Below are 19876 nucleotides of genomic sequence, written 5' to 3' on the forward strand. Positions count from 1 at the left end.
GGTTTGTACAATTTGGTACTTATCCTTTAGCTCTCATTCAGGATTCCAACAGAAGAACAGTACTTTTGCATATGTGCATTGTTAAGTCATGTAAATTAAATCTCCAAAACAAGCTGCAGGAGAACAGTAAGTTAATTAAATTTCATATTTTCCCAAATTACAACAGTCTCTCAAAATAAAGGGTTGCATGTAATGTTTAATTCATAAGACTACAGAAATGTATTTTGTATTATCTCAACTAAACTTTGATCTTAAACCAGTTTTATATCTTCTTATCTCAAGTAAACTTCAATTCCTAAAGCTCCTATTCCTAAGCATGTGAGAATTATATATCTGTACATCAATATTTTCTAATCTTCTTTCTTTTACATGTTTGTATTAGTCCTTGTCCTGGAACTTACTTTTAAGTAAGCTTCACAATGTATTATTTATGATGTGTTCCAATACCAAATATTCTCGTGACCATTTCTACCACAGCAGATACTGCAAAGGCACTTTCAAATTGGTAGAAATCTTCTGTGGTGTCTATATGTATAGTCCTTTTATATATATTTCACAAACACCCATATAATGTCAATAGTTTATCAATGGCACCAGGATATCACCCCCAGATATTAAAATTAGTGGAAATTGGACAGGTTTAGAAATCTCAGCCTACATTATCTACTATAAATTAGGTGTTTAGCAAACAAATTTAATGAAAAAAGAACAGGAGTACTTGTGGCACCTTAGACTAACAAATTTATTAGAGCATAAGCTTTCGTGGGCTACAACCCATTTCATCGGATGCATAGAATGGAACATGTAGTGAGAAGACATATATACACATACAGAGAAGGTGGAAGTTGCCATGCAAACTGTAAGAGACTAATTAATTAAGATGAGCTATTATCAGCAGGAGGAAAAAAAACTTTTTTAGTGATAATCAAGATGGGCCATTTAGACAGTTGACAAGAAGGTGTGAGGACATGGGGGGGGGGATTCAATATGTGTCATGACCCAGCCACTCCCAGTCTCTATTCAAACCCAAGTTAATGGTATCTAGTTTGCATATTAATTCAAGCTCAGCAGTTTCTCATTGGAATCTGTTTTTGAAGCTTTTCTGTTGCAAAATTGCCACCCTTACCAATAGATTTCTTAAATTCTATACCTAGTAACATATTTACCATGTTTCCTAGAGAGTAGTGCATCTTCCTACCTTTGGCATGTTACCACATAGGAGCCTTGAATCAGATGGTATTTTAGGACTATCCAGTTTTCTCTCTCTTTTTAGATAATGAATTGTTTGATGGGACATTAGTGGAATGGACTAGCTGAATACCTGTGTCTATATGGGTAGCCCTGTGGACATATTTAAAACAATAAGGATGAAGTCTTGGCCCCGTTGAAGTCAATAGGAGTTTTGCCATTGAGTTCAGTGAAGTCAGGATTTCGCCATAAGTTGTAGCTTAACTGGACAATGCTTAATTCAGTTATTTCCCAACAAAACATTAGTAGAACATTATCCAGGACAGCACAATTAACTCCTAGAAGTTCTGGTACCACATTTTTTTCAACTGTATATGTTTTCACTCAGCCTATTACAGTCCATGCTTTAACTTGATTATACTTTCCTATCCGTGCTGCAGCATATACACTTAAAATAATCACGACAGTACTTTTCCGAATACAGAATTACCTTTTTGTTTCCTTAAAAAGAATACAAGAGCCATTTCCCCTTATGTCTCTCATTTCACTCTGGCACTCATCCCTGCAAATAATCATATACTATTTCCTTTTGCATAAGTTAGGGATAGGTGAAGTGATAAGAAATGTTAGTTTTGCTAAATTCATTGTAACATGTAAAAGTAGAGATACTTACAAATGATTCTTTTGATTGTTTTATATAAAAGTAAGAAAACATTTAGCGATAGAAATGGTACAAAGTTAGAACCTCATACATGTACACTGTTGAATTTAGGGCAGAGAGAATTTAGATTCAGATCTCCAGTCCAGCCCATCCCTATGGCTGAGGTCCAGGATTGGATCCTAAACCAGAAAGAGTATTTGCTAGTTCCAGTTTGGATGATATCAACATCTATGATGCCAATGGGATTTTATGGGTATAACTGAGGGTAAATCAGGAGGTTAGTGATTAGCCCTAACACAAACCAAAACATCCTTAAAGAAAAAGATACATACTTCTACTTTCAATTCCTTCCCCTTCTTGAGCTAAACTTTTTTCAGTTTCATACTACGGATTGCTGTGGAATTTCACACAACGATGGGATTATTTTAGCTCCAAGAGCAGCCTACCTTTTTCATAGTCACGTTCAGTTATTACCATCTCGACTCTGAAATCTTCTTGTCTTCCCAGTTCCTACCTCCCACTCTTTCAACGAAAAGTTCAGCTTTCATTGCCTTGAAGTCAGTTTAGGATTGGCATATACATTAACTAATCTAAAAAGAAGTACTATTGATACAGTATTCTTTATATAAATTATTGGTTAACAGAATCTGTTGCTTTTTTTGGTCCATAAAGTCTTGTGAAAAATAACAAGCAGTTAATTAAAATTTAAGTCATAACTGAATGTAACAAAATGTAAGGCTTTGTTGAAAAACTCAAGTGACCAGTGCAATGTTTACACCTACCTTTATAGCTATGTTTTCAAAAGAAGATACATCAGGTACACCTGCAAAAAGGGAAATAAACTCCACTCCACTCACACTTGTGTGTACAAATACTAACGCATCTTAAATATGTGATTGTAAACACCCAGACACTACTTTGGAGCTACACAATGTGCATGTACAATACCTGTTTTGTCTCACACTGTAGGTTTCTGAAGGCACAACAAAGACCAAATACATTGTTTAAGTTTACTAGTCTCCATTTTTGATCACTTATTACCCTTCAGCACAGTCGTGGTCACAATTTCATAGTCATGTGTGCACAGGCTGCAAGGAGTGGGATCACATTTATTTAATAGGGTTTTTGAAGAAGGCTGAGGGTAAGTTGCTGAAGATGAGCAGGAGCTTTTTTCAGGGGGCGGAGCGGTAGCTGGTTTACTGACTGGTTGAATTAATTGGTCCATACTCAATTCTTGTTTTTTGAATGCTGTTGAGTATATTATATATTGTAAGGTTAAAGAAGAATCTTTGCACCTTGAACTCTCTGTAGAGGTGACTTCTTTTTCACTATTCTTCAAATCTAAATACATATAGTAAGATGTAGAGTGCAATTGTTAAAAACATAATATATGTGCAATCATATTTGTGTACAATGCATTTGCACTGTGCACATTGTGGTGTGTATAAAATCCAACCTTGGATGTGCAAACCTCTTGAAAATGTAGCCCTTTATTTTAGTCTAACTTAATATCTACTCTATCTCCCATTTTATAAGTGGTATTGTTTAAAAATTAACCAAAGAGTTATCTTAAAAAGCAAACCATGAGCTTAAGTGCAGCTTATATTTTCAGTCTATTTCTTTTCTCCTTTACAGTTACGCATTCTAAACATACTGTTTTTCCATCTATAATTGTGTCCTAGAAGAAAGGAACAAATTATAAACTTTGTCTGGCAAAGAATGGGTGAAATTTAGTGCCCCAGAAATCAATGATAAATTCCTGTTGCATTCCACAGGGCCAGGATTTCACCCAGTGTTTTGGCTAATAAACATAGCTATATGTGCACTGAATGCCTACAGGTCATTTATCCTTTATGAATATGCCATTTCTGTTCATCTGCAGTGTTCTAAGGATACAGTATCAGGTAAATTATTTCCTATAAATGAATAATCATACTAGTTATTTTGTATTAACATAAAAATAATCAATGCACATGATGATTATTCTCCCCCACCTCTCCCCACCCCCCCAAAAAAACCTTGATAAGATATTTAGTGGGAACAATAGTAGAAGCTATGCCACAATGTACCACGGGAAAAAAATTAAATAAAAACAGTGAATAGGTCTCAGCATTGTCAGATCTATTAATAATTACAAATGGTAGGTCAAAGAAAAATCTCAGACTGTTTATCATAAATTCCTGCTATGCATATTTTAGTAAACATTGAAGATGACTTTTTTTCTTCAGGCTATGTTAGCCATATAATACCCTCAACATATTTTTACTTCTGGAGAAAATTAAATGTAGATATATTATTATTACTCCTTAAAACAATGTATTTAAGACATATATACTGACTAAGATCACCGAGCAGCACATATTTCACAATGTATAATATGGCTTTATTAAAAGCAAGCATTCAGATCACCTTTAAGTCCCAATAGGTACCTGCTACTAGTAGAAGCAATTATGAATAGTTTGTCATACACTTGTCTGCAAGCCCCTGCTTAACACTCCCCATAGCATTATAGAAATAGTTCTCTTGGCCAACAGAGGTGTGAATGGTTCTCTCCAGAGTCCATTTCTGTTCCATAACTGACTAAAGGAATGACTGCTTAAACACAAAACTCCCATTAGCATCAAGAGGAATTATGGTCTTGAATCAGGGGACAACATGGCAATTTGTGTTTATTTACAAAGAAACCTTTGAAACTTACTTTCAACTTTTTCATTTAGTTAGATTTCAGTACAGAGGTACTACCCAGAACAGAGACTAAATGTACTCATTTCAATAGTCATATCCTGTGGCTATGGATCCTCTGTGATTGAATTATACATGAACATAGCCAAGTATATTAGAAATATTTGTGTTACTAGCATTTGGGTAAATCATCATGTGGTACTGATGAATTTATAGTGAGAAAAGTAAAATATCTGGCATGTTTCAGATTATACTAAGGTCTATTCAAATGCCATCTTGTTTTCTTAATATAAAAAGCTAAAGGGGATAAATATTGCTTGTGAAAACAAATGAGAAAAAAAAAAGATCTGTCTTATCATTAATGTTTATTTAGAAAAGGCACATTTAGCAGTCCAATTTACATTTGTTTCAATGCAAAGATAAGCCCAATATATTTAGGGGGGGAAAGAATTGTTGATTCATGTTGATCTCTCAAGGTCCCTTCCAGTCCTACAATTCTATGTTTGTACCATGGTTTCTTTACCCCATTCTGGCAGAGTAAAAGGGCCCCTAAAGTGAGTAATGAAATGTATACTGTGATGTAAAAGAGAACAGGTTATATTATCATCCCTCTATCATTTCCCCCTCTATTCTGTCACACCCAAGCTGCTATATTTTTTCTCCTCTTGCTTTTTCATAATTGGAGTTAATTACTGTAGGTGACTTGAAGCTATGGTGTTATTCCCAATATAATCATAGGAATTTGAACTTTTAAGTTCATGGTAGGATGGATTATGGTTCTGTGAGGCCCTGGGCCAGAGCAAGTCCCCCTTGCAGTCCCCCCTCCAACCCCTACCCCAACACTCCTGCTGGGGAGCGGAGTCAAGGCACGGGGGCTTGCCCCGCTCCACCTGGTGCTCCTGCCGATGAGCAGGGTAAGCCCCCGTGCCTTGTCCCTGCTCCCCAGTAGAAGCGCTGGGCAGGTGGAGTGGGTTGAGGCATGGGGGCACCCATTTTTCCAGGGCCTCCCCAACTGGCTGGGGCCCCCGGGCATGCGTCCTGTTGGCCCAGTGCCTAATCCACCAGTGGATTTAGCTTAGAAGGCAAAACTGATTATGGGGACAATTGCGCTCTCCTACATAAAGACAGGTGAAGCTACCTAGACTGTAAACTCTCTAGGGCAAAGACCATCTTTACTGAACAGCACCTCGCACAATGGGGTCCTATGTGCTCCAAGATTACTAAAAAAAATGGACCCATATTGAGATGTGGATTATTAGAAATAGTCATCCTATTACCAACAGAGTACTTACTCCTATTTCCCACCATTACTGTATGAACCAATGACTGACATCAGCATCAAACTTCAGTTTGGGGTGTGCTAAGTGAAATTATGATCACTAAGTCAGATAGTTATGGACGTGGGGAAAATATAAAACTTTTATTAAATATTTATTCACTCTAGGTGCCATAAATATAAAGGGAAGGATAACAACCTTTATGTATGCAGTAACATAAAATCCCTCCTGGACAGAGGTACAGAATCACTTTACCTGTAAGGGGTTAAAAAGCTCAAATAACCTGGCTGGCACCTGACCAAAAGGACCAATAAGGAAAGAAGATACTTTCAAATATGGGGAGGAGGAGTGAGGTTTTTGTTTTGGCTCTCTGTTTGTTCTCTCTCTGGATAGAGAGAGAGAGAGAGACACGAAGCAGGTAAACCATCTCTTGAAAAGATACCTGAAATGATACATCTAAAATTAAAGAAATTGTAAGTAGAGGCAAGGAAATGTGTTAGATTATCTTTTGTTTTAGCTTGTGAATTTTCCCTATGCTAAGAGGGAGTTTTATTCCTGTTTTTTGTAACTTTGAAGCTAAGCCTAGAGGGGAATCCTCTGTGTTTTAAATCTTTTTATTTACCCTGTAAAGTTACCTTTCATCCTGATTTCGCAGGTGTGATTCTTTTACTTTTTTTTTTAAATAAAATTCTTCTTTTAAGAACCTGACTGATTTTCAGTGTCCTAAAAACCCAGGGGTTTGGTCTGTGCTCACTTTGTAACCAACTGGTTAGTATATTATTCTCAGTCCTCCCCAGGAAAGGGGGTGAAGGGGCTTGGGGAAATATTTTGGGGGAAACAGGGACTCAAAGTGGCCCTTTTTCCTGGATTTTTTGTCAAAATCACTTGGTGGTGACAGCAATAACATCCAAGGACAAGGAAAGGATTTGTGCCTTGGGGAAGTTTTAATCTAAGCTGCTAGAAATAAGCTTAGGGGGTCTTTCATGTGGGTCCCCATATCTGTACCCCAGAGTTCAGAGTGGGGGGGGGGGAACCCTGACACTAGGTCCGTCTATTCCAGGATGCAAAGCAAAGTGGTCACCTTCAGTCTTTCTAGGAGTCCCATCTTTTTCATCACTGGCCTTCCTCTATTAATCTAAAATTAGCTTAGTCCATCAACTTAACCTAAAACCTTTGTCTCTGCCAGTTTCTTAGAGTCTGCCTGGCATGGAGTTGTTGCACCTTCACTATCCCAGGCCTTTCTACCTCCTCCCATCTCTGTTCTTCTTACTTTATAGCTGGGCTTCTTTTCCTTATTGGTCTCAAGATGATTATAATTTTTCACTAGTTAATCTATGACCTGTTAGTCTATGACAGGTTGGGCTCTCTCCTGCATACAACCAAATTTACTTCAATTGGTATTTATCCACAAGAACTATTTCCAGGATACTTAAACACACAGAACTCCAGATCATTGGTCTCATTAGTACTGTGCGACTGGATTGGCCTCCACTGGACTCATCCATGGCCCATCAGGGCACTACTCACACTGCCTCAGAGTCTCCAGTGGTCAGCTACCACCACTCACAAAGTGCTTTAGTCCTTCACCTAAAACACTCTTCAGTCTCACCACTTCAAGAGTATTAAAAGTATAAAACTATGAGAAAACAAAGAACTCAAAATAGGGTCATCCAACAAGTCTTCAGTAGGACCCCACACATCTAGTCAGGGCTGTCTTCAAACAACCCGCCCTTTGATAAGTCTCTAAGGGCCCAGGCATCTCATCCACTAGGAAACTCCTCCAACTGGCAAGCCTTCTCAGCCAGATTCCTCTCAGAGATGGAAAAGCAGAGCTCTACTTTACTTCCCAGCTAGCTCCTAACTATCCTATGTCTTTTCACTTTAATTCCCTTCTCCACACCTGATTTCTGCTACAGGTATAGGAGTGTGGGGCTGATTGCATCTGCAGGCCCTTGTGAACCCCTCTTTACCAGTGTGAGACCAGTAAAACCCCTCACATAGTACAATAGTTGGTCAAATATTTAGGGCCACATTCTACCCTGATTTATACTTATACAACCCTATTGACTTCAATTTGAGCCATAGGGCCAGAGCCTCAGCAGCTGTACATTGGAATGGCTCCATTGAATGTTTTAATTGTACTTAAAAAATAACAGGAAAAGTACCTGCCCAATGTTCACTATGTTAATTGCCTTTATACAATAGTCACAGCTGGTTAGTGTAATATAGTGCTGATGACTTTGCAGTATGAGAAGCTGTTTTGCTGGAAAAAAAACATTTTCAAATGTCAGCATGAACATGGTTTGAAAAACATCAGCTGCTGTAGTTTTAGCTTCAATTTATGGCTTTATTACGTCCCCCCAAAATACCCTGAGGACAGATTCAATAAAAACTCCCTTTGTTTCAGGGGTGACATCCCTCTTCCCTCAAGGGAGCAAAAAACGTGTGAGGTTTGCTTGGGCTTCTGTAGCATGAAAGCTGGACACCGCTTTTATTGGAGAAAATAAAGCGATTTCTAGTTCTAGCCAGGGAGTATTTAGGAATAATGTTATATCAGGGCTCTGTAAGCATACCAGCGATGTGGACTAGGGGAACATGAGCTACCTTGGCTAGTGGCAGTAGAGCATACTTCTGAGCTGTTATGCTAATATGACTAGATGACCAGTCTTGTTGTTGGTTAGAGGTTCCTGGCACAGGAAGATTGTTCAGCTGTGTTGCATTGTAATCTTCTGCTATTTGGTGCACAGGCTGCCAAGGCTCCACTGTCCTACATGGGGAACACACCATTTTTGCAGCATAATCATGGTTTAATGGGTTTTTCAGCATTTAGTACTGGATTTGAGGAGCTGTGGCCTTCCACTTCCTTCCTCTCTCATACCAAGACTTAACCCCTGCATCCTGAAAATGACTATGGCACCTACCTAGCTTTGGGGAGCTGTGCCTATATGATGAAAGTAACTAGGGTCCAAAACCTGCCCTTAGATAAACATGTAACCTCTATTTATAGAGCTTACAAATTTGACCCACATTCTCCTTATGTCAATGAGCTCTACTGATCATGTTCAGGGAAAGTAGATGATATGCAGTGGGGAAGCACATCTGGTGGCCTGAGTAGGAAAATTAAAAAAAAAAAAAAAAATCTTGAAGAGCAGAGACCTGGTACACTTTTTTAAAAAAAAGAGATTTAGAGTTTGCACAGCTCGGAAGCAGGCAGGGACATTTTATTTAATGTTATCATGTTTAGTGTCAATCCATTTAGTAATAAGATGATGTTTTTCCCTGGTACTTTTTCCTTCTGTCCCTCATTTTCCCTATCTGGATAATGATACTTACCTTCACATTGAGATCTGCTGATGAAAAATGCTATAGAAGAGCTAAGTGTTTTTATTTACTAAAGATGGGTCAAAAAGGTACAGCTAAGTGCAATTACAGTGTTAAATACAACTGGAGGGACTTTGGTGCTTATAAAGAAGAGGAACTAACATAATAATAGAGAGCTTTGTAGAATAACATAGTACAGATGCTGTGTGTCATAAATATAAAGGTAAGGGTAACCACCTTTCTGTATACAGAACTATAAAATCCCTCCTGGCCAGAGGCAAAACCCCTTCACCTGTGAAGCGTTAAGAAGCTAAGATAACCTCGTTGGCACCTGACCAAACTGACCAATGAGGAGACAAGATACTTTCAAAGCTGGAGGGGTGGGGGGAAACAAAGGGTCTGTCTGTCTGTGTGATGCTTTTGCTGGTAACAGATCAGGAATGGAGTATTAGGACTTGTTAGTAAGTAATCTAGCTAGAAATGCGTTAGATTTCCTTTTGTTTAAATGGCTGGTAAATAAGCTGTGCTGAATGGAATGTATATTCCTGGTTTTGTGTCTTTTTGTAACTTAAGGTTTTGCCAAGAGGGATTCTCTGTGTTTTGAATCTGATTACCCTGTAAGGTATTTACCATCCTGATTTTACAGAGGTGATTCTTTTACTTTTTCTTTAATTAAAATTCTTCTTTTAAGATCCTGACTGCATTTTCATTGTTCTTAAGATCCAAGGGTTTGGGTCTGTGTTCACCTATGCAAATTGGTGAGGATTTTTATCAAGCCTTCCCAAGGAAAGGGGGTGTAGGGCTTGGGGGGAAGACGTCTCCAAGTGGGCTCTTTCCCTGTTCTTTATTTAACATGCTTGGTGGTGCCAGCATAGGGTTCAAGGACAAGGCAAAGTTTGTACCTTGAGGAAGTTTTTAACCTAAGCTGGTAAGAATAAGCTTAGAGGGTCTTTCATGCAGGTCCCCACATCTGTACCCTAGAGTTCAGAGTGGGGAAGGAACCTTGACACTGTGCTATGTAAATTTCAAGTCACTCTCAATGTACAATACACAGTATAAAATATATTCATCACTAAACTAGGTATTATGCCATTGAAAGTGTTGCAGGTCTCTCAGTGGCATAATATCTATTCTAGACGTAAATATATTGTACACTGTCTATATGAGAGGTTTGATGAGCCACATATTATTAGAAAACCCCTACTAAGGCACAAGCCACTGAATACTTTATGTATCTGTTTATCCTTGATAATGCAGCTATACATACGGCACAGTCAACCTTCTAAAAAAAAAGTCAGGAATCATCTATCACAGCTTTGGGCTGAAGACACTGACTTTTATTTGCTAAAATCTTTTCTTCCTGAACACTATGACAGTTGGGCTCAGAGTGCCTGTGCTGCTGAGCTGAACTCTGCCACTGCAACTATTCTCACCTACTACAGGACAGGCCCAACGAAGAAAATAACAGAACGCCACGAGCCATCACCTTCAGCCCCCAACTAAAACCTCTCCAAGGCATTATCAAGGATCTACAACCTATCCTGAAGGATGACCCATCACTCTCACCTATCTTTGGAGACAGGCCAGTCCTTGCTTACAAACAGCCCCCCAACTTGAAGCAAATACTCACCAGCAGCCACACACCACACAACAGAACCACTAACCCAGGAACGTATCCTTGCAACAAAGCCCATTGCCAACTGTGTCCACATATCTATTCAGGGGACTCCATCATAGGGCCTAATCACATCAGCCGCACTATCAGAGGCTCGTTCACCTGCACATCTACCAGTGTGATCTATGCCATCATGTGCCAGCAATGCCCCTCTGCCATGTACATTGGTTAAACTGGACAGTCTCTACGTAAAAGAATAAATGGACACAAATCAGATGTCAAGAATTATAACATTCATAAACCAGTCGGAGAACACTTCAATCTCTCTGGTCACACGATTACAGACATGAAAGTTGCGATATTACACAGAAAAACTTCAGAAACAAACAGATTCCAATGAGAGACTGCTGAATTGGAATGAATTTGCAAATTGGATACAATTAATTTAGGCTTGAATAGAGACTGGGACAGGTTGAGTCTTCATAAAAAGTAACCTATTTCCCCTTGTTTATTCCACCCCCCCCACACACACTGTTCCTCAGACGTTCTTGTTAAACCCTGGATTTGTGCTGCAAATGGCCCAACTTGATTATCATACACATTGTAAGGAGAGTGATCGCTTTAAATAAGCTATTACTAGCAGGAGAGTGGGGTGGGGGGAGAGAAAGCCTTTTGTAGTGATAAACACCCATTTTTTCACGGTCTGTGTGTATAAAAACATCCTCACTGTATTTTCCACTTTATGCATCCGATGAAGTGAGCTGTAACTCACGAAAGCTTATGCTCAAATAAATTGGTTAGTCTCTAAGGTGCCACAAGTACTCCTTTTCTTTTTCCGAATACAGACTAACATGGCTGTTACTCTGAAAACTGACAAGTTGTTGGGTTAGTTTTGTGATCATCAGAAGAATTACCAACTCCCATTTTACCATACTTTTAATAAAATTTTATACTGATAAAACAGAAGGGTGCAAGTATCAAGATTTATTTAATTACATTTCCACCCACACAAATCTGTGATAAAGCATAGTTTGCAGTGTGATTGAGGAAATTACATAGGAACTGCCTGAACACAATAGCCTGTAAATGGTGATAATGAAAGATTCAATCTGCTTTGAAGGTAGTGGGTAGCACACAGACATCTGCTCTTACATCTCTTTTTACTGTTAACACAGAAAACACAAAGAAACCAGAATCCTGAAAATTTCCAGTGTGTTTAATATATATGGTAAACAGTATTAAGAAACTGCCCTAGAGTATAATGATACTTTCTCTGTCACCAGTTCAAGGTCTTTTTCAGTTGTATTTATAAAGAAGTTGAAATTGAGGTAATATGAGTACTATGATGCCACATGATAAATAAGAAAGCAAACAATATAAAGGAAAAGCTGATGTAATTTGAGGAATTTCCCTTCCTCAGCAACTGTGTGTCTAGGAGTGAATTCCATCCTTCATAACCTTTTAAAAATCTCTAGGCACAGTTCTATGTTTGTTAGAGTTGATTTTTTGTTTAACAATTTTGACTTTTTTTGATGAATTTTGTGGCAAATTTTCAAACTTTGACCAAAAAGTAGTCTGACATTTTTGCAGGTGGTTGTTGTTTTTGAAAAATGTAACCTCAGGCTTTTGACCAGCTATAGAATTGCTTGACATTTTTTAAACATGAATGAGAAAAGAAAGCTTTTTCTTGCATGATAATTGGGAGAGCTGACTGAAAAATGGAAATTGTGTGGGTAAAAATTTTCATGAAAATTTGCCCCCTTTTTTCCATCAGCTCTCCATTTAGTGAGCAAGAAAAATACAGTACATTTAATGGAGTACTAGTGGCACCTTAGAGACTAACCAATTTATTTGAGTATAAGCTTTCAGGAGCTACAGCTCACTTCATCGGATGCATAGCTGTAGCTCACGAAAGCTTATGCTCAAATAAATTGGCTAGTCTCTAAGGTGCCACTAGTACTCCTTTTCTTTTTGCGAATACAGACTAACACGGCTGCTACTCTGAAACAGAAAATTTAATATAACCACTGACTGTAGTGTATCTAATACTATGCCTTGATAAGTAATAGAGAATTCTACGTTATTTTCAGTGTTTTTTCAGTTCTTTTATTGAGTAACATGGGGCAGAAAATCTAGGTGCACAAAATAAAGTATACAGATTATTTGCTGTACAGAAAAAGGAAAACAAATATAATATAAAAATCATACTGGAGTGACAAATTATTCCAGTCTCCCCTCCGCCCATTATATAATGTTCAAAAAACAAGGTTATTTTACCCATGTGCTTTGTACATTTATTAGTTAACTAACTGTGATGCTGGCAGACCAGGTCATGCCAGAGTGTAATCAGGCCAATTCACTTGTGTATTATAGATCAAAGTGATTGTTGAAGGTAGAAGAGTGCATTTGGTGTTTAGACTTCATAAAAGGAATGGGACGTTAACTTGCATTGTTTTCACTTATCTGTATCCTGTTATAATGCAACAGCAAACATTTATATTGTTTATACCCCTCTGACTAAATAACCCATCAAAGAAGCCTTGTGGAATGCCAATGAAGGACTTTAACCAAAAAAACCCTGCTAATTTCAAAGCAAGTGGCTATTGTTTGGGATGACCAGAGGTTAAAGACTTAAAGTGCATTCCTCACTCACTGTCATCAAAGGAAAAGCCCATGTGGGTAGAGACACAGTCAGCTTGTTTTTTGTCAGAAGAAGCTATAAATATGGTTTCAAAGAAAGATCCTTCATCTCCAGAGATTTTGGACTCTTACAGGGAAGTGTATCAGATACAAACAGAGAATCTTTTCCCCTGAAAAGACATGGGGAAACTGGCAGTTTATTACGTCACTGCCACCATTTGGAACTTCAAACTCTGACACACCAGTACATATATTTTACCTGCTTTAACCTCTCAATAACTCTCATTTTCTCTTTTTAGCTAATAAACCTTTAGTGAGTTTACTATAGAATTGGCTACCAGTATTGTCTTTGGTGTAAAATCTGGAGTACCAATTGATCTGGGGTAAGTGACTGGTGTCAGATAACCTGATTTGGTGTTATTTTTGGCTGAAGTGATCTTTTATCACAAAATTCAGTTTGTCTGGGTGGAAAGATAGACTGGAGAGTTTAAGGGGACTGTCTGACTCCATGATAAGACTGGTAGAGATTTCCAGGAGTTCACATTTGTTTCTGGTTTGGTGAAATCTAATTATGGAACACACCACCAATTTGGGGTGTCTGTCCTGTTTTGAGACAGTCTGCCTTGAGGTGGGTATTCACATGTCTGAGCCACTCCAGACAGTGTGACAGTAACTATTTTTGTTTCAGTTTAAAAAAAAAAAAAAACACCATTTTTCAGGGTTGGTTTTTTTTTTTAAAAGCATTAACCTAGAGGTGAATGGAAAGTTTTAGCAATTAGTTACATATTGATTTAATTTCAGCACACAAGCGTAATTAACAGAGTTATGTAAAATTGGTAATGAAATAGTGCTACTGAACAGAAAAATAAATAAATTAGAAAAATCCTATTTTGGATGGAAAGTGTTTATGGTTTAACCTCTGAAGAAAATATAGTGCTTAATACCCAAGGGGTATGTGATGTATAATGTTTCTCTGGAACACCAACATGTTTCCTCTCACCGTATTTTCCCATCAATGTGGATTTTTACCAGTCAAGGTTTAAAATAAATCTGACTCTACACAGAGGGAACTTCAGGGCTACTACATCTCCCCAAAAAGAAAAGGAGTACTTGTGGCACCTTAGAGACTAACCAATTTATTTGAGCATAAGCTTTCATGAGCTACAGCTCACTTCATTGGATGCATACTGTGGAAAGTGTAGAAGATCTTTTATACACACAAAGCATGAAAAAATACCTCCCCACACCCCACTCTCCTGCTGGCAATAGCTTATCTAAAGTGACCACTCTCCTTACAATGTGTATGATAATCAAGGTGGGCCATTTCCAGCACAAATACAGGGTTTAACAAGAACGGCTGGTGGGGGGGGCGCGGGGGTTAGGAAAAAACAAGGAGAAATAGGTTACCTTGCATAATGACTTAGCCACTCCCAGTCTTTATTCAAGCCTAATTTAATTGTATCCAATTTGCAAATGAATTCCAATTCAACAGTTTCTGGCTGGAGTCTGGATTTGAAGATTTTTGTTGAAGAATTGCAACTTTCATGTCTGTAATTGCGTGACCAGAGAGATTGAAGTGTTCTCTGACTGGTTTATGAATGTTATAATTCTTGACATCTGATTTGTGTCCATTTATTCTTTTACGTAGAGACTGTCCAGTTTGACCAATGTACATGGCATCATGTGCCAGCAATGCCCCTCTGCCATGATTACAGACATGAAAGTTGCAATTCTTCAACAAAAAAACTTCAAATCCAGACTCCAGCGAGAAACTGTTGAATTGGAATTCATTTGCAAATTGGATACAATTAAATTAGGCTTGAATAAAGACTGGGAGTGGCTAAGTCATTATGCAAGGTAACCTATTTCTCCTAACCCCTCCCCCCCCCAGCCGTTCTTGTTAAACCCTGGATTTGTGCTGGAAATGGCCCACCTTGATTATCATACACATTGTAAGGAGTGTGGTCACTTTAGATAAGCTATTGCCAGAAGGAGAGTGGGGTGGGGGGAGGTATTTTTTCATGCTGTGTGTGTATAAATGATCTTCTACGCTTTCCACAGTATGCATCCGATGAAGTGAGCTGTAGCTCACGAAAGCTTATGCTCAAATAAATTGGTTAGTCTCTAAGGTGCCACAAGTACTCCTTTTCTTTTTGCGAATACAGACTAACACGGCTGTTACTCTGAAATACATCTCCCCAGTCAATCTCACATCTCCGTAGGGACTACTAAATATTTTAAATGGAAATTAATGATTTTCTTGCCACATTTGCAAACAGCAGTTCAGTGAACCATACTCTCTGCTTCACTGACCCTCTCTGCCCTGTATTTCAGTTCCCATTTGAGACATGATTTTAATTTTTGATGAGGCTTTAGTGTTTGGATCTCAGCAACACTGACCTCGCAGCAGATGAGAGACTGGCTTACAGTCTGAAATGAGTCATCCTGCATTGCTGAAACTACTTGCAAATGTTTCAATAAGAATAGGTTAAGGTATGGGGGCCACAAGGTGGTTTGTGTTTGGAACATAATTCAATTTATTTTTTACTGGATTTTTTTATTCAATCACAAAATGATTTAATGAAAGAGATGGAAGAAAGATTATATTTTACCAAGTTGGATAAAGAAAGAAAGAGAAGAGAAAATGATATACAGAAATAAAGTGAGGTGTTGTTGTTAACCTATTTCCATAAATTTGCATTATGCTTTAAAAAATACAGTACACACAATCAATATCCTGAAAATGTTACAATCTGTATTTGGAAAAAAAAACCTAAATCTAACATTTAAAAGTAATACAAATATAAACAAATATTATTTTAACCTAGTTACAATGACCTGGGGTGCAGGTTGAAGGAAGCAATAATGAAGGGAATGAAAAGTGAAAAGTATTTAGTGTCAGACTTAACCTACGGCTATCAGGTGAAATAAGAGGAAATCAAGTGGCAAGGTGGCTTCAAAGGAATGAAGAAATTTCTTATAATGAGGCAGAGCAAGGGAAACAAATCTCTCACTATGAAACCTCAAAATAGGCAGGGAGGAATGGGTAAATAGGAAGGTGGAACAGGTGAATAATAATAGGTCAGTGAGGTGGGGGAAGGAGGTGGTATATGCAGAGTTTTGAAAACCAGGACAGTAATTTTGGCTTGGATATGGCTCCAAAGCCAGTGAACTGGGGAAGATATCTTACTTCCTGTAGTAAAATGTCATGTGGGCATAGCATTTTTGGACCTCCTCAGTAGAATTTTAAAAGACCATAAATGTAAGAAGAATTACAATAATGTATTTGTTTCTTTATTCCACTATGTCACAGGATATGTCACCCCTCAAGAAGAGGTCTAACAAAGGGTGGATATTCATCATGAGACCCAGACCTGCTCCCATTGTAGTCAGTGGGAGCTCTGCTATGCTATGAACTGGAATGGGATCAGACCCTATAAGGGCTATCTTTTGTGCTGAACATACTAGAAGTTTTCGCAAAGAGAAAAGGAGTACTTGTGGCACCTTAGAGACTAACCAATTTATTTGAACATAAGCTTTCGTGAGCTACAGCTCATCAGTGTGCATCTGATGAAGTGAGCTGTAGCTCATGAAAGCTTATGTTCAAATAAATTGGTTAGTCTCTAAGGTGCCACAAGTACTCCTTTTCTTTTTACGAATACAGACTATCATGGCTGTTACTCTGAAACTAGAAGTTTTGTCGCTATTATCCTAGCATGTTTTCCTTTTGATCCAAAAAGGAGTGAAACCTAATTTTCTGGAGACAAAAAATAAATAAAAATAGTGCACTGAAAAAAAAAAAAAAGCTAAACCACCTATCTTTCAGAGAGTAGTTTTAATCAAGCTAATTAAAGATAATGCAAACATGGAAATGTGATTCAGATTTTATTTTAAAGTGATTTGTCACCAGGCAGTGGTTTTTCTCCTCCCCATGCTTTCACAACTCTAATATGACTTTTTTCTTTTTCCTTTGCTAGGGCTGAGTACTATGACAGGCAGCAGGATTAATGATACAACGCAAAGGTCCTGTTATTTAATAGATAACTATATCATAACAAACTGTGTGTAAAACAATAAATGTTTCCTGCAGTGCTGTTAAAGAGCTAGTCTGTGGGCCATAGCATTAATGTTCTATGGAAAGCATTTGTAAGGCTTACACGCTTCTCCCTGGCCCATTTGTGATGCTGCTATGATACTGGAGATGTAACATTTCATTCTGTTCCAACCATTGCTATTACACATGTTCCCTATGGGTCACCAAGGGCAAATGTGTTGATTGGCGTGTGTTGAAGAAGTTAATAAGGGGGCAGCCAAACTCCAGCTAGAATTGCCACCTGTCAGATTTTTACACAGATAGGTTTCTGAAAGCTGTGTTGGGAGTTAGGCCACAGACAAGCAATACTGTTTGATATTTTGTTAGCAACTTCCAGGGTCAACTATAAAGTATGCATTTTAAAATTCCTCCCTGTTAAAATGGATGGATACTTGCACTGCACTCCTATGGTGCAGGCTATTGGTATTAAAATGAACAATCTACTGGCTTTGTGGAAACCATAATTGAGCACAGTGGTCTCATATTGATTTCAAACATCCTTCCTAATTAATTCTGCTGTCGATAAGCCAGCCCATCAGATGTCTTTCAACCAATGGATCAAACCTAATATACGCTAAACTGTAAAGATGTCTTTCAACCAATGGATCAAACCTAATATACGCTAAACTGTAACCCTGAATATGTTGACTTTGTTAACCTAGTTACCATATTCAAAGGCAGAAAAAATTGTGTAGGCTTATTCCTTTAAAAGTAAAGTACTAAATATTATATTCTAACATGTTTGTCTTGCTTTTGTCTTTCCAGAATGAATTTTCACTGGTCATTTCCCAATTACTGTGCAAGTGAATCATTTTAAAATGACACTATTAGTTTTCAATAAATGGCAAGATCCTTCTAAGTGTGTCTTGTACTTAGTAATGATTTGTGTTGAGCAGAAATGCTGGAGCAGTGTTGTTGGCCTTTGGCTTTCCAGTACAAGTGTAGTACACATTAATGGCTCTGTAAGTGTGTGTCCCCTTCAGAGATGAATTTGAGTAGAAATTCTATTTCAGATGCGTTCAAGGGCAAAGCAAGCTGTTTAGAAAGTGGAGATGGTGAGAAATTGGCTTGTCAGACGCTCTCATTGTAGGCTTCTTGAACAGAGTCTCCCTCGTTACTGACACATGCTGCTGTTATGGGTAGGAGGACTCCCTCCCCCCACCATAAGTGCCAGTAATCCATCCAGTGGGAGCTCGAGGTTGAAAAAATGCTAAAAGGTGGGCTTTTGTCAGTGAATGAAAACAGACTAGTTTATCGTAATTTGGGCTTCAATGCATCCTCCCAGGGCATTGTATTAAGGGATTAGAAGTGATCCTGTCATCTGTCAAAATGCACTGTCCCTTTTTACCCTTAGCATTAGTCAGTCTCTGTCTGAAGTCATGATTTTGCAATATTATGCCCAGATCCTTTCCTGAAATGCAGGAGCTCTTAGCCTAACTGAGGAAAAGGGTGCAAAGGCTCTTTAAACCAGGCTAATCTTGTGATGCAGTTTGCTATAACAGCCCCAATAGGCTGCTTGACACTTACAATCAGTGGGGAGCAGTGCCATCCCCCTTTTCGTTCTAGCTACACCCCCTAAGATGTCAGGCAGGAGAGGGGTGGCATAGGAGTCACTAAAGTGGCTCTATAGCCCTGACAAGCCCTTGTGCTGTGATCTCAGTGTAGAGTATTCCTCAGGTGATATAGAGCCACTTTACAACTCCTATACTATCTCCTTTCCTCCACCATTCCTTCCAGGAGTCAGATCCAGGACTGCTTTCTCCCCAGGGAGAGATACAAGACGGCTATAGTATTTATCACTGTGTTCTTACCATAGCCAGAATAAAGAGGCTGGCCAGACAAATTGTCCGTGTGAATTTTTTGTTCAAAACCTTTAAGGAATAACTACATAAGACTTTTTTTTCCCATTTGTTCATTTTTTCAGAATGTTTCCTAAGACAATGATTATAGCTCTTTTACCCCGTTTAAAAAAAAATGATTAAACAATCTTTTCCACTCAAAGCGCAGAACAAGTACCTTGAATCTCCTGTTTGCTGCAGCAGATTGCTACAGTAACAACCAAAGAGAAGACTCAATTAGCTTGTGAATAATCAGAAAATTCACAAAAGTTGGTGGGAAAAAAAAAGAACAGGAAATGTTGTAAAACAACAAACCAGCACCTCTTTGTTTGTTAAGGGTTATATACTTCCCATAATGTTTTCCTTTCATAGCACTCTGTGGGGGTTTTCTCCTCATTATTTATGTATTTATTTTAAAATAATAAAGATTATGTGGTAATCTCTAATTTGTGAAACAGATTAAATGTTATTCCTCTCAAATTGTCAGCAATCTGTATATATTCTCTGTATATATTTCACTAATGAAACACTGGCTTTTTGCCAAGACAGAATAAAGTCACT

General features: G+C 38.2%; 1 long non-coding RNA gene across 1 annotated transcript in view; it reads left to right on the forward strand.

The window, feature by feature from the left end:
• LOC140912057 (uncharacterized) overlaps positions 1-18379 on the forward strand; it is a 28549-nt gene extending 10170 nt beyond the window's left edge. Inside the window, exons 2-4 of the long non-coding RNA XR_012159213.2 lie at positions 13684-13767; positions 17362-17407; positions 18243-18379. This is a non-coding gene — a long non-coding RNA (uncharacterized LOC140912057). The remainder of the gene's footprint in view (positions 1-13683; positions 13768-17361; positions 17408-18242) is intronic.
• Positions 18380-19876: the final 1497 nt, after the last annotated feature.

This window comes from Lepidochelys kempii, chromosome 5 (genome assembly GCF_965140285.1).
Source record: "Lepidochelys kempii isolate rLepKem1 chromosome 5, rLepKem1.hap1, whole genome shotgun sequence".
In the NCBI taxonomy this organism is placed as follows: domain Eukaryota; kingdom Metazoa; phylum Chordata; order Testudines; family Cheloniidae; genus Lepidochelys; species Lepidochelys kempii.